The 25,694-nt window shown below is 41.6% G+C and overlaps 1 pseudogene; it reads right to left on the bottom strand.

Annotated features, from left to right (window-relative positions):
* LOC126076600 (protein Shroom3-like) overlaps positions 1-24,842 on the bottom strand; it is a 44,731-nt pseudogene extending 19,889 nt beyond the window's left edge.
* Positions 24,843-25,694: the final 852 nt, after the last annotated feature.

The following is a 25,694-nucleotide window of genomic DNA, read 5'->3' on the forward strand; positions in this document are numbered from 1 at the left end:
AAAAGCTGGTTCTTTGAAAAAATTAACAAAATTGATAAACCATTGGCTAGACTGACTAAAGAAAAACAGGAAAGGAAACAAATAACCCGAATAAGAAACGAGAAGGACCACATCACAACAGAACCAAATGAAATTAAAAGAATCATTTCAGATTATTATGAAAAATTGTACCCTAACAAATTTGAAAACCTAGAAGAAATGGATGAGTTCTTGGAAAAACACTACCTACCTAAACTAACACATTCAGAAGTAGAACAACTAAATAGACCCATAACAAAAAAAGAGATTGAAACGGTAATCAAAAAACTCCCAACAAAAAAAAGCCCTGGCCCGGATGGCTTCACTGCAGAGTTCTACCAAACTTTCAGAGAAGAGTTAACACCACTACTTCTGAAGGTATTCCAAAGCATAGAATATGATGGAATACTACCCAACTCATTCTATGAAGCCACCATCTCCCTGATACCAAAACCAGGTAAAGACATTACCAAAAAAGAAAATTATAGACCTATATCCCTCATGGACATAGATGTAAAAATCCTCAACAAAATTCTAGCCAACAGAACCCAACAACACATCAAAAAAATAATTCACCCTGATCAAGTGGGATTTATACCAGGTATGCAAGGCTGGTTTAATATCAGAAAAACCATTAATGTAATCCATCACATAAATAAAACAAAAGACAAAAACCACATGATCTTATCAATTGATGCAGAAAAGGCATTTGACAAAGTCCAACACCCATTTATGATAAAAAATCTTACCAAAATAGGAACTGAAGGAAAATTCCTCAACATAATAAAGGGCATCTATGCAAAGCCAACAGCCAATATCACTCTAAATGGAGAGAACCTGAAAGTATTTCCCTTGAGAACGGGAACCAGACAAGGATGCCCTTTATCACCGCTCTTATTCAACATCGTGCTGGAAGTCCTAGCCAGGGCAATTAGGCTAGACAAAGAAATAAAAGGTATCCGGATTGGCAAGAAGGAAGTAAAGTTATCACTATTTGCAGATGACATGATTATATACACAGAAAACCCTAAGGAATCCTCCAGAAAACTACTGAAACTAATAGAAGAGTTTGGCAGAGTCTCAGGTTATAAAATAAACATACAAAAATCACTTGGATTCCTCTACATCAACAAAAAGAACACCGAAGAGGAAATAACCAAATCAATACCGTTCACAGTAGCCCCCAAGAAGATAAAATACTTAGGAATAAATCTTACCAAGGGTGTAAAAGACCTATACAAAGAAAACTACAAATCTCCACTACAAGAAATTCAAAAGGATATACTTAAGTGGAAAAACATATCTTGCTCATGGATAGGAAGACTTAACATAGTAAAAATGTCTATTCTACCAAAAGCCATCTATACATTTAACGCACTTCCGATCCAAATTCCAATGTCATATTTTAAGGGGATAGAGAAACAAATCACCAATTTCACATGGAAGGGAAAGAAGCCCCGGATAAGCAAAGCACTACTGAAAAAGAAGAAGAAAGTGGGAGGCCTCACTCTACCTGATTTCAGAAGCTATTATACAGCCACAGTAGTCAAAACAGCCTGGTACTGGTACAACAACAGGCACATAGACCAATGGAACAGAATTGAGAACCCAGACATAGATCCATCCACGTATGAAAAAAAAAAAAATGTATGAACAGCTGATATTTGACAAAGGACCGGTGTGAATTAATTGGGGAAAAGAAAGCCTTTTTAACAATTGGTGCTGGCAAAACTGGATATTCATTTGCAAAAAAATGAAACAGGACCCATACCTTACACCATGCACAAAAACTAACTCCAAGTGGATCAAAGACCTAAACATAAAGACTAAAACGATAAAGATCATGGAAGAAAAAATTGGGACAACCCTAGGAGCCCTAATACAAGGCATAAACAGAATACAAAACATTACCAAAAATGATGAAGAGAAACCTGATAACTGGGAGCTCCTAAAAATCAAACACCTATGCTCATCTAAAGACTTCACCAAAAGAGTAAAAAAGACTCTTTTTTTGGGAAAAGATTGGGAAAGAATTTTCAGCTATGACATCTCCGACCAGCGCCTGATCTCTAAAATCTACATGATTCTGTCAAAAGTCAACCACAAAAAGACAAACAACCCAATCAAAAAGTGGGTAAAGGATATGAACACACATTTCACTAAAGATGATATTCAGGCAGCCAACAGATACATGAGAAAATGCTCCCGATCATTAGCCATTAGAGAAATGGAAATTAAAACTACGATGAGATTCCATCTCACACCAGCAAGGCTGGCATCAATCCAAAAAACACAAAATAATAAATGTTGGAGAGGTTGTGGAGAGATTGGAACTCTTATACACTGCTGGTGGGAATGTAAAATGGTACAACCACTTTGGAAATCTATCTGGCGTTATCTTAAACAGTTAGAAATAGAACTACCATACAACCCAGAAATCCCACTCCTGGGAATATACCCTAGAGATACAAGAGCCTTCATACATACAGATATATGCACACCCATGTTTATTGCAGCTCTGTTTACAATAGCAAAAAGTTGGAAGCAACCAAGGTGTCCATCAACGGATGAATGGGTAAATAAATTGTGGTATATTCACACAATGGAATACTACGCATCGATAAAGAACAGTGACGAATCTGTGAAACATTTCATAACATGGAGGAACCTGGAAGGCATTATGCTGAGCGAAATGAGTCAGAGGCAAAAGGACAAATATTGTATAAGACCACTATTATAAGATCTTGAGTAATAGTAAACCTGAGAAGAACACATACTTTTGTGGTTACGGGGGGGGGGGGGAGGGAGGGAGGGAGGGAGAGGGTTTTTTATTGATTAATCAGTAGATAAGAAATGCTTTAGGTGAAGGGAAAGACAACACTCAATACATGGAAGGTGAGCTCAATTGGACTGGACCAAAAGCAAAGAAGTTTCCGGGATAAAATGAAGGCTTCAAAGGTCAGCAGAGCAAGGGCTGGGGTCTGGGGAACATGGTTTGTGGGGACTTCTAAGTCAATTGGCAAAATAATTGTATTATGAAATCATTCTGCATCCCACTTAGAAATGTGGTGTCTGGGGTCTTAAATGCTAACAAGCGGCCATCTAAAATGCATCAATTGGTCTCAACCCACCTGGAGCAAAGGAAAATGAAGAACACCAAGGCCACACGACAATGAAGAGCCCAAGAGAGAGAAAGGGCCACATGAACCAGAGACCTACATCATCCTGAGACCAGAAGAACTAGTTGGTGCCCGGCCACAATCGATGACTGCCCTGACAGGGAGCACAACAGAGGACCCCTGAGGGAGCAGGAGATCAGTGGGATACAGACCCCAAATTCTCATAAAAAGACCAAACTTAATGGTCTGACTGAGACTAGAGGAATCCCGGCGGCCATGGTCCAGGGACCTTCTGTTGGCACAGGACAGGAACCATCCCCGAAGACAACTCATCAGGCATGAAAGGGACTGGTCAGCGGGTGGGAGAGAGACGCTGATGAAGAGTGAGCTAATTATATCAGGTGGACACTTGAGATTGTGTTGGCAACTCTTGTCTGGAGGGGGGATGGAAGGATAGAGAGAGAGAGAAGCCGGCAAAATTGTCATGAAAGGAGAGACTGAAAGGGCTGACTCAAGAGGGGGAGAGCAAGTGGGAGTAGGGAGTGAGATGTATGTAAACTTATATGTGACAGACTGATTGGATTTGTAAACGTTCACTTGAAGCTTAATAAAAGTTAATTAAAAAAAAAAAAAAACTAAAGCTCTAGCAGAATCAAATAGTTGCAACAAAGATCATGACTATCCCACTGCCATAAATACAGGTATTATGACATAGGAGGTGGTGTGCTTTGTGGAATAATTACGTCTTTTTTTTTTTTTCTTTCTTTAAGAAAAGAACTGCTGATTCTTATCATATTATAAAGTGATGGTTTAATTCAAACCACGATTTGCCTAAGATGTCGAGCAGGGTGAGATTGAAAATATGACTTATGGCCAGAGAAAATAGATCACAGGTCCTACACAAGGAGGCAGGCTCCAAGCCTAGAATTCAGTGAGCACTGGAAGGTGTCACTTTGATCTTTATCAGCTTATTCATCCTTTTTGCAAACTTGCAGTCACTTAATTTACACATGTTTGGAAAAAAAAAATCACAGTGATAACAATCAACTTGATCTTGGGGTAAGTTTTTATACTTGCCCTTTGAAAAAGTCATTAGGATCTCAGGTTAAACTAATAAGGAATAACACTAATGTAATTTCATAAATACCTTGGCAAAAACTAAAGTTCTTCAAAAGTGGATCTATTAGTTACACTACATGCCCAAACAGAGAAAGGAGAGGTAGAAAAGTGTTAATTTATTTATGCTAATACTGCTCTGGAAAGTGTGGGACCACTAGCAAATAATGGAGGAGTTTTTACAATAAGTATTTGTGCTCTAAAAAGTTCTGCTTTACTAGCACTGGTGGAAAGATGACCTTTTTCTAGGACTGTTTATCAAAAGGTTAGAGGAAAGCTACTGCTGGTATTTTCCAATGATGTCTACCTAGGCCTGCCACGCCCCCCAGAAAAACCTTTCACCTGTCAAGATGGTTGATCTGAGATGCTTGCAGAGAAGATACTGTCCACCTTGCAGTAAGCTGTCAAATGATAGCCTGTGGTTTTAAGATGTGCAGAATAGGCTAAGGACACAAAGTTATTTAAAAGCCCCACAGCTGGTTTTAAATTATGGTCTTCCAGGGAGAAAATACATGTAACTAATCTAGCCATCATATCAATGTTACCTATTCCTATTCTGATGAATGATCATAAAACTCTACACAATTAAGCTTTTTAAACACCATAGCACATTTTGATGTAGGTAATCCATTCCATAGGAGACCTGGTGGTGCAGTGGTACAGCACTCAGTTGCTAACCAAAGGTGGGTGGTTCAAACCCACCAGCAGTTCTGTGGGAGAAAGATATGGCAGTTGGCTTCTGTAAAGATTGCAGCCTTGGAAACACTGTGGAGCAGTTACACTATGTCCTGTAGGGTCTTTGTGGGTTGAAATTGACTAGATTGCAATGGCTGTGGTTTGGTTCATTAATCCATTTCATTTCCTTTCTTCCTTTGATACTTTCTCTTTCTCTCTCTAGCCTTCCCTCTTTCCCTCCCTCTTCCCTTCCCCTCTCCAACACTACTTTATAAAATTTAACTCTTTAGTACCTCATTCATATTATGGTGTTAATGACTAAAAAATTACCTCTTCACCAGGTGAAAAAAATATTTTTCCTTTCTGTTTCCTCAGAGCATTTTGTCCAAGTTTTTTTGAAGTAGAAGGTAATGGTGATGCATTCACCCTTTCCCTCTGCTCTTATGAGTCAGGCTGCCGATCATTCACAACCATAACCTCTACCAGGAGTGACCCTGATACCCTGGAAGCCACCTCTACTGGCAATGCCTGGGAGTGGGAGATTTCAAGTTACACAGGCATGGTAGGGGCAGGAGTTAAAAAGGGGGGATCAATGACTGGCTTTTTTGTGATGCAAAAGACCAACTTCTTTCCTCAACTCCTTGGAGCTTTTCTTACTCCAGAGCCCCTCCATGGGATCAGACTGAGGTTCTCCTTCCTGTGTTCTGCCCTGCCTTCCCTTACAGGTTGTACCTGAGGATGTTCGCTCAGTATCCACTTACATAAGAATCCCGTCTGTTGTGTAACAACCCATGGCACCTGAACTTAAGGTCGGCTGTATCTCCAAGAGACTGAAGACTCTGGAACCAGGGATCATGACATGGTTTATTGGGAAGCTTACTTAGGGCTTATTGGTGGCTGGACCAGTTTAGCTCTCCGCACCTACCTAGCAGGGGACACAGCTTAAATACCATTCCAGCTGGGACCAAGGCTCATTGTTTTCTCCCACATCCTTGGGCAGCCAGCATTCCCAGGGACTTCACGTCCAGGCCCAGATGTTTTTCTTCTTGTTGCTAAGGCATTCCTTGGCCTTGGCCACTGGCCCAGTCACACCGCTCCCAGCCTTGTACCTTAGCCAAAGTCCATCCTGAGTTCATCTTGAGCATGCTTAGGGGAAGAGCAAAGCTGGCTCCATTAGGAGGGGATGCATACAGCTGAATAGCATTACTCTACACTGTCTCAAGGATTTCATTTTACTTGGATCCACAATCAACTGCCACGGAAGCAGCAGTCAAGAAATCAAAAGACGCATTGCATTGGGTAAATCTGCTACAAAGGACCTCTTTAAAATTTCGGAAAGCAAAGATGTCACCTCGAAGACTAAGATGCGTCTGACCCAAGCCATGGTATTTTCAACCGCATCATATGCATGTGAATGCTGGACAATGAATAAGGAAGATCAAAGAAGAATTGACACCTTTGAATTGTGGTGTCGGCAAAGAATATTAATTATACCATGGACTGCCAAAAGAATGAACAAGTCTGTCTTAGAAGAAGTACAACCAGAATGCTCCTTAGAAGCAAGGATGGTGTAACTGCATCTTACATACTTTAGACATGTTGTCAGGAGGGATCAGTCCCTGGAGAAGGACATCATGCTTGGCAGAGTACAGGGTCAGCAGAAAAGAGGAAGACCCTCAACGAGGTGGATTGACACAGTGGCTGCAACAATGCGCTCAAGCATAGCAACGATTGTAAGGATGGTTCAGGACTGGGTGGTGTTTCATTCTGTTGTGCATAGGGTCGCTGTGAGTAGGAACCGACTCGCCAGCACTTAACAACAACACACTGTCTCAGATTCTCCTTTCAGGAAACCAGACCCAAGACACTTCTGTTAGAGTACTTGCTGTTCTTTAATTTGTGAAGTTCTGTAAATACCTTCTTGAATGATGATATCTCAGTATGTTGCCCCATCTATTAAGGTATTTTGCATTTTAACCTGTACTAAAATTTAATGATTACAGCCAAGAAAACCCTATGTATCAATTCTACTCTGTAACACACCGGGTCATCATGGGTTAGAACCTACTGGACATCCACTAACAACAGCAACAAAAACAATGCCGTAAGATAAAGACTTGAAAATATGGAAAACTTTTTGTCTTTGTAGCTGATTCTTTTGTAAATCAGAGGCCTTTCTGTAGTCACATCCATGGTTGGGGATGCTGCCTTAATCCATCTCAAGTACCCTAAGTATTGTCTTTCCTCATAGTTCCCCTAAATAAATATGTGAACCAGGGACTTTAAAATGCTAAGTTCTATGGGTCAATAATCATTAGCCCATCAAATAAAATCAAGTCACCTAACCACTTGTTTCTGTATCCATATGCGAGGGCATTTAGCAGAGTGGTTGAGAGAATAAGAGTGTGTTCAGAATACATCTAGAGCTGAGTTCAAATCCCAGCTCTACCACCTATTAGATTTGTGTCTTGGGAAAGTTAAGTAACCTTGCCATGTTTTCTTTTCCTTATCTATAAAATTAGGAATGCAGTAAGATACCAACTTTGAAGATTTTTGTGAGGATCAAAGCTGGCCATAGAATAAGAATTTAACAATTTTCAGCCACTTTTATTCTGAAATGTATTAATGCTTTTTATAACAGAATATTTTAGTTCAGTCATTTCATCCTAGGGTTTTACATATTTGTTGTTGTTAGGTGCTCTTAAGTTGGTTTTGACTCATAGAGACCCTATGTACAACAGAAAGAAACACTGCCAAGTCCCACGCCATCCTCGCAATCGTTGCTATGTCTGAACCCAAGTTGTAACCATAGCTCTAACATATTCATAACACTAACCACAGATTCAGGGCTGATTTCCCACTACCCCTTCAGTATGCCAGTCACAAGCTTGGGGGTCCACACAACACTCTTACTTTCTGATCTGGTGGCTCCTGCTGCCTCTTTGGGCTTGATAATTTACAGGAGCAACCTACAGGATCTCCTAAACAGTATACCATACTTATGACTAGAGATTTATTATAGCCAAAAAGGATATAAATGAAGAGAGGTCAAGGGCATAGAGAGGCTAATGAGCACCCAAGGCAATTTCTAAGTTGCATTTCTTTGCCCCCCAATTTCAAGATGAATAGACATTCAAGACTGAATGCCTTCCTCCCCCTTTGTTGTCCAGCTGCCTCAGTCAGACACATTTTATATTTGTGGCACCTCAGAATGTTATTCAAACCTCATCTGGTACCCACTTGGACTTATGCCCAGGGGCAAGTGCTCCCCTCTCCCCCCACCCTCATTACACCTCTGGGTGAGGTCTGGGAGGGTTTCCAACTGTAGGGTAATGCTATTCAGCTATATGCATCCCCTCCCTAATGGAATCAGCTTTGCTCTTCCCCAAAGCATGCTGGGGATGAATTCGGGATGGACTCGGGCTAAGGTCGGGAGTGGCATGACTGGGCCAGCAGCCAAGGCCAAGGAATGCCTTAGCAACAAGAAGGAAAACATCTGGGCCTGGCCGTGAAGTCCCTGGGAACACTGACTGCCCAAGAACATGGGAGAAAACGATGAGCCTTGGTCCCAGCTGGAATGGTATATAAGCTTGGGTCCCTTGCTAGGTGGTTGCGGAAAATACTCCAGCCGGCTGCTACCGGAGAGCAGCTGCTTGCCCGTGTCAGTAAGTTTCCCTGAACTCATGAATCTGGAAAGGGCTACATGTCAGTTCTTCAGATTATCTGCCAGGATGCACAGTGAGGGTCTTTCCTTACTGGGGCTGTCACCAAACACCGACACAGAGCTTTCCTCACCTTGCATAGCCCTAACCAAAAACCAAACCCTAAACCTAGCCCTAGCCTAAGAATTTAACCTAACCCTTGCTCTACCCCCTAACCCTAAACCTAATTTTGACACTAATTCTAGTCTTAGACCTGGTCTCAGCTCAAGCTCTAAATCTAACTCTATTCCTAGTGCTAGCATTGGCACTAAACCTAACCCTAGACTTGGTGTTTGACCAAGCATTAACGCTATTTCTAACTGTTCCCCTAACCCTAAACATAACACTAACCCTAACCCTAGATCTAGCTCTAACCTTAACCCTAACCAGGGCCCTAAGCCTAGACTAAGCCCTCACTCTAAAATTAATATAACTTTGACCTTAAACATTATCCTAGCCATCCTAGCCCTAATACTAGATCAAACCTTAACCAAAGTTCTATCCCTAATTATAACCCTGACCCTTAAATTTAACCCTAAACCCTAACTCTCACCCTCACACTTACTGAAAAACCTACCATTAGTACAAACCAGAACCCTAGCCCTACCATTACTAGCCTTAGCCCTAGTTCTAACTGCAGTTCAAATCCTGAAATCAGCTCTAAACTTAAAACTAAACCAAACCTTAGCCCTAGATCTAGCATTAGCCCCAATCCTAACCACAATTATGTCACAGGCCTCAGCCCTAACCCTATCCATAATGCTAATCCTAGTGCTAACCCTAACTTTAGCCTTGGCCCAAGTCCTAGCGCTAACTTGAATCACAACCTTAACCAGAGGCCCAATCCTAGGCCAAATCCTCAAACTAAATCTAACTTAGTCTAATCTAACTTAAACCTTAATGTTAACACTAACCCTAGCCCAAACCCAGGCCCTAATGTTAGCCTGAACTTTAACCAAAGTGCTCAAAATCTAGCCTTATCCCTAGCTCTAGCTGCAATCCAAACGCTAACCCGAACCTAAAAACTAACCCAAACCCCAGGACAAGATCTAGCAAAAGTTCTAGTCCTAACACTAACAATATTCAGGGCCCTAGCCCTAGACATAACCCTAGCCATAACCCTAGCCATAACCCTAACCCTAAACCGAATCCTACCCCCAGCCCTAGCCCTAACCCTAACCCTTAACCTTACCTTTGCCCTAGCAAAACACTAAACGCTACCCTAGCTCTAGGGCTAACTGTAAACCTAAGAGTAAAAAAAAAAAAAAAAAAAAAAACCCTAACCTGTCCTTAAACCTAACCAAATCCCTAACCCCTGGTCTAGCCCTTTCCCTAAACAAACACCTAAGTATAGCTCTATCCCAAATCTCAACCTTAACCCTAACCCTAGATCTATCTCTAACCTTAAATCTTACACTAATTCCAATGTCAATTCTAACCCTAACTCTAATGATAATGCCAAAACTTAACCTTATCCCAAACTCTAGATCTAGCACCAGTCTTAGCCCTAACTCTAACCATGACATTAGCCCTAGCCCCAGCCCTAACTCTAAATCTAACCATAAACTTAGCCCTAGACCTAACTCTGACTCTAGTCCTTCACCAACACTGTGATTCAAAGGCATCAATTCTTCTTGGGTCGTCCTTATTCATTGTTCAGCTTTCACATGCATAGGAGGCAATTGAAAATACCAAGGCTTGGGTCAGGTGCACCCTTGTCCTCAAAGTGACACCTTAGCTTTTCAACACTTTAAAGAGGTCTTTTGCAGCAGATTTGCCCAATGCAATATATCTTTCGATTTCTCAACTGCTACTTCCATGAGCTTTGATTGTGGATCCAAGTAAAACAAAATCCTTGGCAATGTCAATGCTTTCTCCATTTATCACGATGTTGCTTATTGGTCCAGTTGTGAGGATTTTTGTTTTCATTATGTTGAGGTGTAATCCATACTGAAGGCTGTATTCTTTGATGTTCATCAGTAAGTGCTTCAAGTTCTCTTTGCTTTCAGCAAGCAAGATTGTGTCATTTGCATATCACAGGTTGTTAATGAGTCTTCCTCCAGTCCTGATGTCCCGTTCTTCATATAGCCCAGCTTCTCAGATCAAGATGTTTACCTGTGTTTTATTGACTATGCAAAAACATCCAACTTTGTGGATCATAACAAATTATGAATAACATTGCGGAGAATAGGAATTCCAGAACACTTAATTGTACTCATGCAGAACCTGTACACAGACCAAGAGGCCATTGTTTGACACAGTGGGTGCAACAATGGGCTTAAACATACCCATATGGAGAGAATGGCACAGAACTGGGCAACATGGGGTCGCTGTGAGTCAGAATTGACTGGATAGTATATAACAACAGTTACAAAAGCGATTTCCTGTAGTGCTATGTCTGTTAAAAACCATGTTTAGCACTTTCTGGGGCATATAACATAATATCTAGTGACAAAATTTAAAAACTGAGTCTAATATATTCAGTTGGAAGAAAGACTCTCTGTAGTGTTATCTCTGTCAAATAATGTGTTTAGCACTTTGTGCTGCTTATAATGCACTATCTACTGAAAAAGTTTGGAAATCTGTTCGATACAATTAATTGCAAGAGGCTACCTATTGTATTATGTAATACAGTATGGACAAAAGTTCAAAAACTGTGTTTAAGAGATAATTGTGAGAAGGACTGTATTGTTACGTCTGTCAAAAATGTGTTTAGCACTTTCAGTTGCTTGTAACAACCTATTAACTGACAAAACATGAAAAACCATGTTTAACAGACCTAGTTGCAAGAAAGACTCCTTATAAAGTTATTTCTGACAGATAGTGCATTTAGAAATTTCAGGTTCTTGTAACACACTACTGACAAAAGTAGAAAAACTGTGTTTAGCACAGCTAGCTGCTGGAGACACACTCTAATGTTGTTTCAACAATGTGTTTAAGTGTTCTGTAGTGCTTGGAACACATTGTCTACTAACACTATTGTAAACCCATGTTTAGAACAGCTAGCTGCAATTAGACTCCTATAACGGTATACCTGTTGAATAAGGTACTAAGCAGCTTCTGGTGCTTGGACCACATTATTTATTGGCAGAAAAACTGTGTTTATGAGCTCATTGTGAGAGAGACTTACAGCAGTGTTATTTCTTTCAAACTAGTGATTCTGTGTCTAAGGTGCAAGGATCTATGATTTGTTTTTCACTATGTAGAAGGTTGATGTAATAATTCTTTATAGTGGTATATGCTTTCTTAGCATAAATAAAATCACAGAACATGGAAAACCTAAAATGTGGGCCAACTTGTTTAGAATACAATCAAATATGTGTGCAGTATTGAGAGATATGTGAATAAACTATGCTTCAATTTCCACATAGCTCTCATTTCCTTTATGAAAGTTACATTAAAAAAAAAAAAAGAAAAGAAAAACTCCCTGACTATTCTTATGGATATTTTTGCTGAGTAAAACTATAATCTCAGAAATTTTCTCTCTTGGTATCAGAAAACAGAATTCCAGGGCTTTTGGGTTCATTGCCATTTAATATCTGAGACACAATATGCATTAAAATTTATTTCTGTTGAGAAAATAGTTGTCATTATTGTCTAAGATGCTATGTTGTAGTCTGATGAAATATCATGTGATTCTGGGAAAGAAGAATCTGTACATTTACTTACCTTAAATTTAAAATACAAAAGTATCATAAAAATTATATGGGCTCTTCGACTAATTATTTTCTGATTTAAAAACATACTGAAATGTATATACATTTTAGTCTTTATGATTATTGAGAAAAATTGAGATTCTACATTATATTATGAAGTTAATCTTCAATAATCACTATATTATATTAATCAAATATTTTTACTGAGAGAAAACCCTTAACCACGATAATGTCTCTGTGAGGGTCTGTACAGCACCTAAGTATACACAGAAGTGATCATCAGGGTGGTTGTCAGCCAGTTAATGATCTCAAAGTTCGGAAATTAGGCCAGACCTCTATGGAAAACATAGATCACAAATTGAGGTTGTTTTCTACAACAATCACTCTAACAAATACCATTTCCTATGACAAACATCCATGGTCTCAAGGTGAAATAATTAAAAAAAAATTTCAATATTACCAAAAAGCTTTTGCCCTATGTAAGCAGACTGATAAACTCAATTTTATGATGGCAACATACACGATAAGTATAGATTAAACTTAAAATTTATTTTAAAGCATATGTAAATATTGGTTAAACTTCTCTCCCAATATAAGCAAACACTACTGGTTAATTCAGTGTTTAACAATCTGAAAAGCAATTGGTTTCTCTCAAGTTTCCTCCCATGGAAGTGTGAGGCATCAAAACTCACTTTAAGTTTAATCAAGGCTGGATCAAGATATCTGAGGCTTATAATTTTCTATTTCCACTTAATGCCATACGGAATTTATTTGGATGACTTAGTGTTAAGGTTATTCAGCTAAATATCAGGAAACTTTTTCTAACAGCAAGCACTGTTAAAAAAGGAGAAAAGGAATAGACCACTTTGGAAGGTAAGGATATTAGCTTCACATGAAGCGACTGATGGCATTTCTGGAAGATTAAGGAGATGATGTCTAATATCCCACCAATTATAAGATTCAGAAAGCATCAGCCTAATCATTCCCTCAAGAAAGAGCTGCAGATGAGGGACCTTGGTCTTGTTTTCAGAAGCCAATAACGCAGTTATCCCTCTTCTGTCCCTCCTCACCCCCAAGGAACCTTATACAATTGGATACAATTGAAAATGTATTCAGGAAAAATTGTAATTGTATATCACTTTTCATTCTAATTCATAGAAATGAGTATGTAGGGCAAACTGGAATGCTGACCAAGGAGTTAGCCTGGGGCTTTGATTTCTTGGCTGTTCTCCCACTCAAGCCTTGCCTACCCCTTTCCATATTCATATTCCTTCTGAAGTCCTATGTGGCACAAGCATAAGATTAGAAACCCTGTCAATGAGGGTTGAAACATCCTCCACTTCTCTGTCACAAGGTTTCCTTATGAAACTCAACTTCGTGCTTCCAAAAGAGTCTGATCTGAAGCCCAACTCTTCTATATCTTGGCCTGAAGAATCAGTTAACTAAAGAGGAGCAGGAAGCAGGAGCAGAGGGTATGCATTCAGAGAGCGCCTTTGTTTTGTTTTTGTTCCTCCTCTTGTGGCCCTCAGCTGGAGGGTGGGTTGGCCAAACAGGTGCTGGGCAACTTCTGGGGAGACTTAGGGCCTCCACACTGGCAATTGCAAATCAATGGAGAAAAGGTGTTTCCAAGAACTACAAGCTAAGAGGAACTGATCAAAGGTAACTTGGAAAGATTCACTAGAATAAGCTGCTTTATATGCCCTTTGCTGCCTCTTTCCCCCCAGGTGGGTCTCCAGGGGCAGCAGCTGCTAAAAGTTATGTCTACACCATAAACCAAGGCGAATGAGGGAGAGTACCATTTAGGGAAAGTACCTCCAAATCACCCACCTGCCCTCTGTCATCCACTAATCCATCTAAACCTCTTATAGTTTTTTTTTTTTTTTTTAGTGGAGTGATGCTGGAGTAATTTCCTGGAGTGATCTTGACCTCGTTTTCAGTCATGGGGGGACGGGGAGGGCAGAGGTGACAATCTGTCCCACACTGATTGTAACCTGACTTGGCTCCCAGTCACATCTTCCTCATCTGTAAAATGAGGGGCTGGGAATGAAAAGTTCAGAGGTCGCTATTTTAACATTCTCTGTTTCTGATACTAAGATTTTCCCTTTTCCAACTCCATCCTCTCTCGATGGATTTGCATACTTGCTGGGCTAGCCTCTTCCAAATTCTTTATTTTCACATAGTGTCCTCTTTGGGACAACTCATGAGCTGAGGTTTTTTGCTTGCTTTTTTTAAAGAGCTAACATTTACTGAGCCCTTATTACGTAATAAAAAAAAAAAAAAAAAAAGAGGCATACTGCTAAGCGCCTCATATTGCTTTATCCCATTTAATCATCACAAATTCTATATGATGTGGATATTGTCATTGTTATGGATTGAATTATGTCCCCCCCCCCAATGTATGTATTAACTTGGTTAGGCATTGATTTCCAGTATTCTGTGGTTGTCCTCCATTTTGTGATTGTAATTTTATGTTAATAGAGGCTTAGGGTGTGATTGTAACACTCTTACCAGGTCACATTCCTGATTCAGTATAAAGGGAGTTTCCCTGGGGTGTAGCCTGCACCACCTTTTATCTCTCAAGAGATAAGGAAAGGGAAGCTAACAGAGAATGGAAACCTCATACCACCAAGAAGGCAGCCCTGGGAGCAGAGCAAGTCCTTTGGACCCGGGGCTTCTGCACCTGAGAAGCTCCTCGATTGGGGAAGATTGAGGACAAGGACCTTCCTCCAGAGCCAAAAGAGAGAGAAAGCCTTCCCCTGGAACTAACACCCTGAATTTGGACTTTTAGCCTACTTTATTGCGAGGAAATAAACTTCTCTTTGCTAAAGTCATTCACTTGTGGTATTTCTGTTATAGCAGCACTAGATGACTAACACAGTCGTCATCCCTGTTTACAAATTAGAGTTAAGCTCAGAGAGGCTGCCTGCAGTCTGAGGCCTTGCAAGTCTGATACCAGAGCCATTATCCTGCATCACAATCCTATGCTATCTCCTTGGAGAGCTGACTTCTGTGCTTCAGTTTTATTCAACAAAAAGTTACCGAGCCAACTACTCTGTGTGTTTCACTGTGGAAAATGTGAAAACTTTGCCACTAACTGGTTGTGGGGCCTCAGAAAATAATTTATCTTCCTAGCTCTCACTTCCTCATCTGGAAAATGAAGGGGTATGAACCAAGTTACTCTTATGTTCCTGTCTACCACTGGCAGGCTGTGGATTCAGGATGTGGTCTGTTCCATTTGAGAAATTTACTGTCACAGGAATTCTGTGCCAGGTCTCTTCTCACCCTCCCCCCACAGTCCACTCTCTACTCTGCTCACCCTGCTGCATGTGCTAGGTGTCCTGGGGCTCGTCTGAAAAGACCACCACAAGGACTTGCTGTCTACTGGCTTCCAGTCAGCTTCAGCCAGTGGGAATCCAGACAAGAGAGCAGAAAGAAGGAGAGTAACTTCCACCCAAATCATGTAAAGTCACACGTGCTCTCAAGGTGGTCCTATCTATTCGCTTCTGCTGGGCCCAGAAGAATGGTAAGCACATCCCTGTCACAAGGGCAGGAGTAAACTTCACTTTCCTTTTAGAATTCCCAATACCTTGTCCACAACTCTATAAATAGGTCCATTTATTAAGCCCTGCTTGAATTATCCTAATTGAATGTATTATGTGTTTTTTGCTGGGACCCTGAAACAAATTATCAATCTTACATAAAACAGACAACTGTACAAGAGAAAAGAATATATCAATGTGTAATGTTGTTTTTGGTAAGAACTATAGATATCTGATTTGGAGCAATTGATGGAGAAACTTGTTGCAAGATCCCAGTCAGCCCCAGGGACCACTTGATGAGCCAGCATGGACAGGAGATTCAGAATTCAGGGGCAGCTCCTGTGTCCCTAATGCCTCTTCACTAAGGCTATAAAAAAAAAGGCTATAAGCACAGTATTAATGAGTCTTTCCTTTTGTTTTGTTAGTGCCTGCCTTTGACATTTTCTTTTAGAATGAAACTGTCCTACCTAATTGAAAGCTAGCGTTACAAGTTATTCCCACAGTGGGATGCAGTGAACCAGGTATTTTCTTCTCCAAACTGAAGTTACCTCAGAGCTCCAGGAGGTCCTGGCTACCTGGAGAAGGATGCTGAATGTGGTGGCGGGATGGAAGGAAGAGGAAGGGCAGGTGCAGGCTTGGAAAGCAAGCACGGCATATGGAGCCTGCTCTGCTCACCCACCCATCTCAACCCCAATGCATTTTCTTTACTGTGCTTAGGGCCTTATCTTGCTTTTTAAAATAGACAGGCTAAGAACAAAAGTAGAAACAACCTAAACACCCAACTACTATGGTCCATCAACCCAGCAAAATATGCAGGATAACAGTGAAAACTGTGAAGAAATATGGGCAACTGTTCATGATATAAAGTTTATGAAATAAAGCAGAACATTAGAACATTAAATATGCTATGTTTACAACTTTGAAAACTATGTATGCATAAAGATAAGTTTTGGAAGGGTAAAAACAAAGAGAAAACAGCTTTGTTAAAGTGGTAGGATCATGGGTATTATTTTTTGTCTTTTGTGTCTTTGTTAGAAGAGATAGTCCTCCTTGGGTCTCTTAACCACTTGCTGGGCACGCCAAGACTAAAAGGCCCTGACTGTTTCTTCAGTTGGGCCATTTCTCAGGGTTGTTTCTACAGCTGATAATCTTGAGAGATGAGGTAACACTGCCCCAAGGCAAAGAGCAGGCTTGCTTACTTCTTTTTATAAAAGCAGTGGAATCCCTGAACTCAGTGTTCCTTAGCTGCAACTAAAAACCACTGCCTGCATAACCTGCATCCAGGCGCATCATGTCACCCCTGTGGGAACTGGGGGCAAGATGTGCACGCTCTGCTGCAAGTAATAAACCTTTTTTCTCTGACCCAGGAGTTTCCTATCTTCCGCCAACATCCATGAAGCAGTGAGAAGCTAATATATTAACTGAGAAGGAGGGCAAAATAAAATTTCAGGCTGACAGTCTTTATTTTTTACATTATTGTAAAATCAGTATGTAGTTATCTGTTTCGTATTTCTCTTCTCTTAGTAAACTATAAACTTTAGGGTTTAAAAATTATACCTGTCCTGTTCTCACCGTGTTTCCAGCACCAGAGGAGAGCCTGGCCCAGGGTAAGCCTCAACAAATATTTGTTGGTTGATGGATCGAAGAAGCAGAGGCATGTAGGGAGCAAGTTCTGAGAGTGAATTCAAACCCAAATGTGGAGTTTGAAGGCCAAACTGTCACTTTGGAATCACCTGCCTGATGCTCAGTAACAATTACAACTACCACTATCTACTGAGCACCTGCAGGCCAGGTCCTCTTCTGGATGATTTTCCAAAGTTTAAATACTTATACCCTCCAGGTTCCAAATTACAAAGTGCTTTTACATACATTAGATCCCAGCCACAACTCTGTGTATTAGGTAAAATAGGTTTGATTAGCCCCAAGTTATAGAAAACAATAATAGTAAATAAGGGCTAGCATTTATTGAGAAGTTACTATGTACCACACACTGTTTTCTAAGCTCCTCATGGGTATTACCTTGTTTAACCACTACTACTAGTCTATGAATAAGTAACTTTATTATCCCCATTTTACAGCTGAGGAAATTAAAGCACAAAGTGGTTAACTCACTTTTCTGTGGTCACTCTGTTGCTAAGTGACAATGTTTGAATAAAAACAGGCAGTCATACTCCAGGGCAGATGAGGAGATTATAGCTAGAAAGAGTAAATCACTCTGTTGAGTTTACACAGCTAGTAAGTAGCAGAGCTAGGACTTAAACCCTGGTTTAAACATTGCTTAAACCAAAAACCAAACCCTAGATCCAAGAGTCTTAACCAACCCCAAAAGCCTTTCTTATCCTGCTCCTGTAACTGGAGAACGTTTACAGATCAGCCACCTGAGGCTTCTGACTGCACTCATCAATTCTGCCTGTCTGGTAACTTCTGATAAAGCTGCCTCACTCTGGCCCATGACCTCAAACAAACTTTGGGTATAATTTCCAACAGTATTCGTGAGCTTGTGGCTATAGCACAAAAGAGATCAGAGCTCTCACACTGACATTGCCAAATCTGAGGTCATGGTTCAGAGGTAGGGGTTCTGAACCAAGGGGCTGACTGTGGACCTGGTCCTAGCCCCCTCTGGCTCTGTCTGTCAGTCTCATCTCCCCTAGGAACTTTGCTCATCAGTGAGAGGACTGAGCCAGATGGTCTCTGAGGTCCTCTTTCCTCTGTTTCTTACACACCATCTGTTGCATCATTTCCTCATGATACGAGCTGGTGTCTCCCTCTGGAGAACATGAGGTTTTTCAGTCACATCAGATCCCCAAGTGAGTGCTCCTTTGTCCCTTGGCTACCCAAGGCCACTACTGGGTTTTTCCAATAAGCCGTATTCAAAACTTTTCTGTCTTATGATTTTATTCCCAGAGGCCTCTATGCTTTTTGGTGACAAATCATGCTCATATTTTTATTATATCTACAGAATATTAACCTTGAAAGTGCCAATCTTTTATTTGTATATGTCAGGCAAAAGACTGAATTATGTTAGCATTAATTTACTCATTCAGTCAACATTTACTATGTACTATGCGTTTTAGGGTTCTGGGTTTTAGGCATTTTAGGCACTGTGGCTAGGTACCAAAAAGACAAAGATGAACAACAATAACAAAAATATACATATACATACACTTAAGTAATTCATGGTCTAGAGAAAAAAAACAGCTTTTTTTTTTTTTAAGAATTATTATATAATTTATGCCATAATTGTTGTTAGCTGACATCGAGTCAGCCCCCAAGTCATGGTGACCTCCTGCACATGGGAATGAAAAGCTACCCAATCCTATGAGTCATTCCCGTGATTCGTTGGAGATTGGACTGTTGTGATCCATGGAATTTTCATTGGCTGAGTTTTGAAAATAGAGCGACAGGTCTTTCTTCCTTGTCCATCTTAGTCTGGAAGTTCCACTGAAACCTGTTCGGCAACATAGCAGCATGGACGCCTCCACTGACAAATGGGTGGTGGCTGCACATGAGTCGCATTGGCTGGGAATCAAACCAGGGTCTCCCACGTTCAGTGGCAAAAATTGTACCACTGAACCATCAATGTCTCATATGCCACAATAGAAGTGTGATTAAAGTCACACGTTCACACACGAGTGAGTTAGAGATGAAGGAAGACTTCACAAAGAAGGTGATACTTGAGCTAAGAGATTCACCTGGATTTAGGCCCACAGATCATATTCAGTGACTCCCTTCTGCTCTGGGCAGGAGTTGATACTGATGTCCTGAAGAAGGTCAGCTAACATGGGTGAGACCATAAAGTTGCTCCCTCACTTCCTAGTGGTTCAGAGGTTCTCTGGAGGGAACCAGACAGTTGTGGGAGAGAAGCAAACTTTACTTCAGGTAAGCTTTTACTTCAATGCAATGGTTTGGCCAAGGCCTCATTCACAAAACTTTTTGTTTTAATCAGAGTTGTCCTCTGCCCACAAATTATTATTACATATTTTCAGTGATCCTTCAAATCTGATTTTTTTTCTTGACTTCCCTTATTTGACGTAGAAATGAATGCTGAGTCTGCTAATAGTATCTGAGCATGGGTAACAATTCCAGATCTTTCCATGAAATATAGCAGTAGGGCCTTCATGGGTAGGGTCCCTTCCTCATGTGAATGCTAATTCTAACATTGGCTTCACCGTATCTCTGCAAGTGTGTTTTGAAGGACGAAACAAGCCTTTGAGGCTCTGCCTCTGAAATTTTATTATTTCAGAACACAGTACGTTCTTTTCCTCCCCTAAAACTGTCCAGGGAAAGGTGGCTCAAAATGAAGACGTCCTTTGCAAAAATAAATAAATAAGACTTTCTGGCCCTGCATTGAAAATATACCTACAAGAACTACCCTTCCTTTGGAGGCTAGTTCCCAGGCTGATAGAGCTGCAACTATATGAATGAGTAAGAATGTGAATGTGTCACAGAAAATCTTTCGTGGTCCATAGATCTGATGACCCAAATGTGAAGTGTGGTTGATTTTCATTGAGTTTCTAAGAGTAAAAAAGAGAGAGAAAGCAAAAAAGAACATCTTGTTCTCTAAAGCTTGAGGAGTGATGATTAAGCTGAGGGGCTGAGGTTTTAAATGAATAATTTCTTTTAGAAGGACCAGCACAAAGCTGGTTCCTATGAGGTGGAGGTTAAAGATGTCCCAAATGTCCAACTTTTCCAAGCTGCTGTACCACTCTATCATCTCTAACATCAACTACTCCATCTCCCTTTCAGTACTCTCCCTCCCGTCTTTAGGTTCCTTAATTCACTGCAATGGCTCACAGAACTCACGAACCACATAAAGGAAATGGCTTATGAAGTTACAGAGGCTGGCAAGTCCCAAATTCATAGGTCAGGCATAGGCTTCTCCCTGGCCCTCAATCTCTGCCCAAAGGCACTCAGCTTTCTTGCTCCATGGTCCAAGAAGCCCAATGTGCTGTCTCCTGCAGGTCTTTCCTGCTGGTCTCTCCTTTCTTGGTGGTGGTAGGCTCTCCTCTCTGCTCTGGAATTAGCTTTCTTTTAAGGAAAAACTGACCAATCCCCTTGGTGGGCCACAACTATCTTATTTGCATAGTCCCATACAATCACTTGAGTGGGAGTTACAAGACCAAGGCAGGAAAGCCCATACTAAGTAATTCATCACACTGCAGGTGTAAATTCAGACTTCACAGAAAACTACAGAAATAGCCTCTTGCATTTTGACAATGGCCAAAATAGTATGTGTATGTGTCTTTCCAAGCAGGCTGAGAGCTGCTTAAGGGCAGGAGCCATGACTGGTAATTCTCTTGGGTTCTGCTCCATGCCTAGCATGGTGTCTGAAATGTTCCCTGAATGAAGTAATGATATGGTGCATGAAAGAATGGCTGAACTAATGATTGCATAAATGAATGATAATGCTAAATGTACAGTTCTGAACCCACTTGGGGAGTCACTGAATATTTACTTATAATGATAAGGGGATCAGTATAATGAATGAATTCTTGCTTCCTAAGGCGCATTGCCGCACCTGTCTTCCTCCTTATTTGGAAGGCTGACATGGCCACACAAGTGTTCTCTGGCAAACCAGGGAATGAAGAAAGACCTGAAGGCCACCACACCACCAAATGTGAGGCTTAATAGCCTTAAGTCTCAAACTTTTTTTATGGAACAGAGTCTTGCCCTCCACAGTCACAGGCAGGGCTATTTACATCTTCAGGGGAGAATCAGGTGTGGTCATCTGAAGTACCTGGGTGGATTTTGTCATGATTCCTGGACTAGTGGCTTACACATGCCCTTGACAAACATGATTCAATTTCTAGTTTCTGCTGTGAGACAGGAGAAGGAATGCTCAGATGTTTCTCAAAGTGCTGTGAAAGAAAAAGACAAAGGTTTAACCTTGGTCAGTGTTCAAGGTACTGTGAAAACCTGGCTCAAGAATACCCTAACCTGTTCTATATTCTACTTTGGTGAGTAGCTTCTGGGGTCTTAAAAGCTTGTGAGAGGCTATCTAGGATACTCCACTGGTCTCACCCCTTCAGAAACAAGGAAGAATGAAGAAAACTAAAGATACAAGGGGAAGATTAGTCCAAAGGATTAATGCACCACATCTACCACAACCTCCACCAGACTGAGTCTCGTATAACTATATGGTGCCTGACTACCACTGCTTACCGCTCTGACAGAGATCACAAGAGAGAGTCCCGGACAGAGATGGAGAAAAACATAGAACAAAATTCTAACTCAAAAAGAAAGACCAGACTTGCTGGCCTGACAGAGACTGGAGAAGCCCTGAGAGTATGGCCCCTAGACACCCTTTCAGCTCAGTAATGAGGTCATTCCTGAGGTTCACCCTTCAGCCAAAGATTGAACAGGCCCATGGTAAAAAACAAGACTAAAGAGGTACACCAGCACTGGAGCAGGGACTGGAAGGCAGGAGGGAACAGGAAAGCTGGTAATAGGGAACCCAGGGTTGAGATGGGAGAGTGGTGACATATCATGGGGTTGTTAATCAGTTTCATAGAACAATGTGTGTACTAACTGTTTGATGAGAAAGCAGTTTGTTCTGCAAATCTTCATCTAAAGTACAATTAAAAAAAAAGAAAATTTAAAACTTTATATCCTCAAAAGACACTGTTAAGAAAACAAAAAGACAAACCACATACTGGAAGAAAATATCAGAACAAATCTGATAAAGGACTGATGTCTAGACTACTTAAAGATCTCTCACAGCTCAATAAGAAGAAAGCACAAGTCTCAATAAAAACATGGGCAAAAGATTTGAGAGAAGTTTCACCAAACAATATATATATAAAAAAAACAATATATACAATGGCAAATTAGCACATGAAAAGTTACTCAACATCTTTAGTCGCTAAACCAAAAAACTAAACCCCATTGATTCCAACTCATGGATGACCCTGTGGGACAGAGCAGAGCTGCACCATGGGGTTTCCAGGGAGTGCCTGGTGGATTCAAACTGCTGACCTTTTGGTTAGCAGCTGTAGCTCTTAGCCACTATGCCACCAGCGTTTCCCTATAGTCATTAAAACAACAAAAAAACCCACTAGTCATTAGGGAAGTACAAATTAAAACCACAATGAGATACTAGTATGCACCTACTAAAATTGCTAAAAAACAAACAAAACAAAAGAACACCCTAACCAAGGGGATTCTTGATTGCCCTCAACAACAGGGCAAGTAAGGGAAGGGTGGCCTCCAGGATCAGAAGTCATTGCCCACCTTCTTACCTCCACAGCAGCCCTCAGACTATGGCTATCTCTACTTGAACACCTGAAGCCCCTCAAACGCCAGAGCAGATGTTTCCTCTTAATGAAAATGCAAGCAAAGTATTTGGCATTTTAAAGTCCCCCAGAGAAAGAAGGGCTCTGGCCACTCTCGGCTCAAGTTAGAAGACCAGGGTTATAGGATGAACTGGGGGAACCCTTGGGAGCCTGCTGCTACAGGGCCTAGGGCAGGAGGGAGCCAGAAGATCTCAAACTCTCTCTGAGGGTCCTACTTCAACTTGTGTTAGGACTGGAGTTGGGAAAAGTTAGAGTTTCCAGCGTGGAAGGAGAATTGCCTCCAACAGGGTCACCCTGCCCTGAAGATGGCACCAACAATGGCAATGGAAGAACTGATGGGCCTAGTGCAAAGTGCAGGTGGAGTCCCTTATTTAAACATTAAGGATGTCAAGACATCAGGGACAGAGCGCTAAAACAAGCAAGGGTTCCTTCTGAGCATGGCTCTTGCCCAACACAGACTTCATGCCTGCCCTTGACATCTGTGAAGGCCTTGATCACACACTTGTCCAATCAAGGTGTTCGATGTATCTGATCACAGCCTTGCTTCCCTGACTCAGAGTACTGGAACCCCACTCCTCCCCACCAGGCCAGTTGTGTTCCCCCAATCCAATCTACAGGATTCGCTCTGCCACCAACTCTGGTATAGCCTTCAGTGATTCCCTGGTGTCGGAGCCCTCACTCCACCAGACTCAACAGCACTTTACCTAGAACTTTTAAGGCACTTGCAACTTTTTACATTATAACCATGTCAAGTCTTAAATTTTGTACTAGGCTGAAAAAACACCTCCAGGGCAAGGTCTCCCTGCTCCCAGCACAGGATGGTGCTCTATAATTGCTGATTGATACTGAATGAATGAATGCTGGAGCAATGATGTGAGGGGCTGTTAAGTTGAGTAATAAAAAGAGGAGTCAAGAATGTGACCGTCAGGGCACGAGTGGTTCATTGCAAAGTTAGCGTCACAGAAAAAGCCAGACAAATAACATGTTGGGTGATCTCTAGGTCTAAAATGCCATACTTTTATTATCTTATGAATGAGAATCATTTAATTCTGTGATCTAGCTCTTTTCTCCCTTCCCCCCCCCCAAAAAAAATCATCTCCACTGCAAGTGATGGGCTGGGTCTCAGGAAGAGATGCCCTGTGGGCTCTGATGTGTCCACTGGAAAAATATGCTGCCCCGGAGGTCCAACCCCCAGAACCACAGCCTGTGCTCACTCTTCCTCTCTGCACCCCAACTAACACTCAGCAGTGCCATTTTGGTGATGCATGGGAAAACCATGCATTCAAAGAATTACACTGTAAATGCCAAGAGTTATACTTTCAACTTCCTTAAATTTCTTGAAATGGTCTGCAGGTTCTCTGCTTGCGCATGACCCTGTCATTTGCAGGCTGGCCACCTGTCACAGCCTGGAAAGCACCAGTCAGGACACAGAAGCTGCATCCACTGACTCCCAAGGAGGAAAGACATATTTCAACTCCAAGGAAGGTGGGAAGGCAGCAGTGAGTTCTAAGGAAATCCTTCTTTCAGCACATAAACTGGCACATGCCTAATTCAGGGAAGGCCGTCATACCGGAGTTTGCCACCCCTGGAAATCCTCTGGTTCCATGGTACCACATGAAGGAAGGAGCTCAGGTGTTGATGTACTCTCCCTGGGCTTCCAGGACTCCTGGATGCCCTCGGAAAAGCCAAGTGGCTCAGATATGACATTGGTGAAGGGCGAAGTCATGTTTTGTGGTTGTTGCACAGGTTGGTACTAAAACTTTGGATAGGCTGTATTCTCAGGTTTGCATCTTCAGCTCTCAAGACGAGGTCAAAAGGCAGATTGCCCAGGACAGGATCTGTAGTGACACCACATGGCATCCCCATGGAGGTGTCAGTAGGCCGTGGTAGGGAGCAGGGCTAAGCCCTGGGAAGGGCCCGGGCCCACAGCAGTCAAGAAGGGGATGTGAAGAGCAAAGGGTGTGCTGTCAGGGTAGACAGTGATGGGGCTGGATCTCCTAGAGAGAGTGGGACATTCTAAAGGCAGCCATGCTGCCTGATTCCTGCCCAGGGCCAGTGACAGCCCAGGGTTGTCAGGCTCCCTGTTCTTTGAGAAAAACTGCAAATCTTGATTCTGATTCTCAAAAATGAATTCTCTCTGTCTGTAAATGCTGGCATTGAATCAAGCTTTTAAAATACATTGTCAAGCTATACCAAAATTATTTTATCTATCTGTTTGTCTTTTTGGAAGTGTTATGAGGTGCTGCTCTCTCAGGGCCTAGAACAGTGCCTGTCACGTGGAAGTTGCCCAGTGAGATGTTGTCGAATCAGTGGCTGAGGGTTGGGGTCAGCCCACAGGTCTCCGGGAATGGTCTCAGTCTTTAATGGTAAACTACACCAAGAGTAAACCAAAACCAAACCAAACCTGTTGCCATCAAGTCAATTCCGACTCATAGGGACCCTATATGACAGAGTAGAACTGCCCCATAGGGTTTCCAAGGGGCAGCTGGTCGATTTGAACTGCTGACCTTTTTGATTAGCAGCCCAATGCTTAACCACTGCACCACCAGGACTCTGCACCAAGGATAGCTGTGTCCAA

Source organism: Elephas maximus, chromosome 1 (genome assembly GCF_024166365.1).
Source record: "Elephas maximus indicus isolate mEleMax1 chromosome 1, mEleMax1 primary haplotype, whole genome shotgun sequence".
Classification (NCBI taxonomy): Eukaryota; Metazoa; Chordata; class Mammalia; order Proboscidea; family Elephantidae; genus Elephas; species Elephas maximus.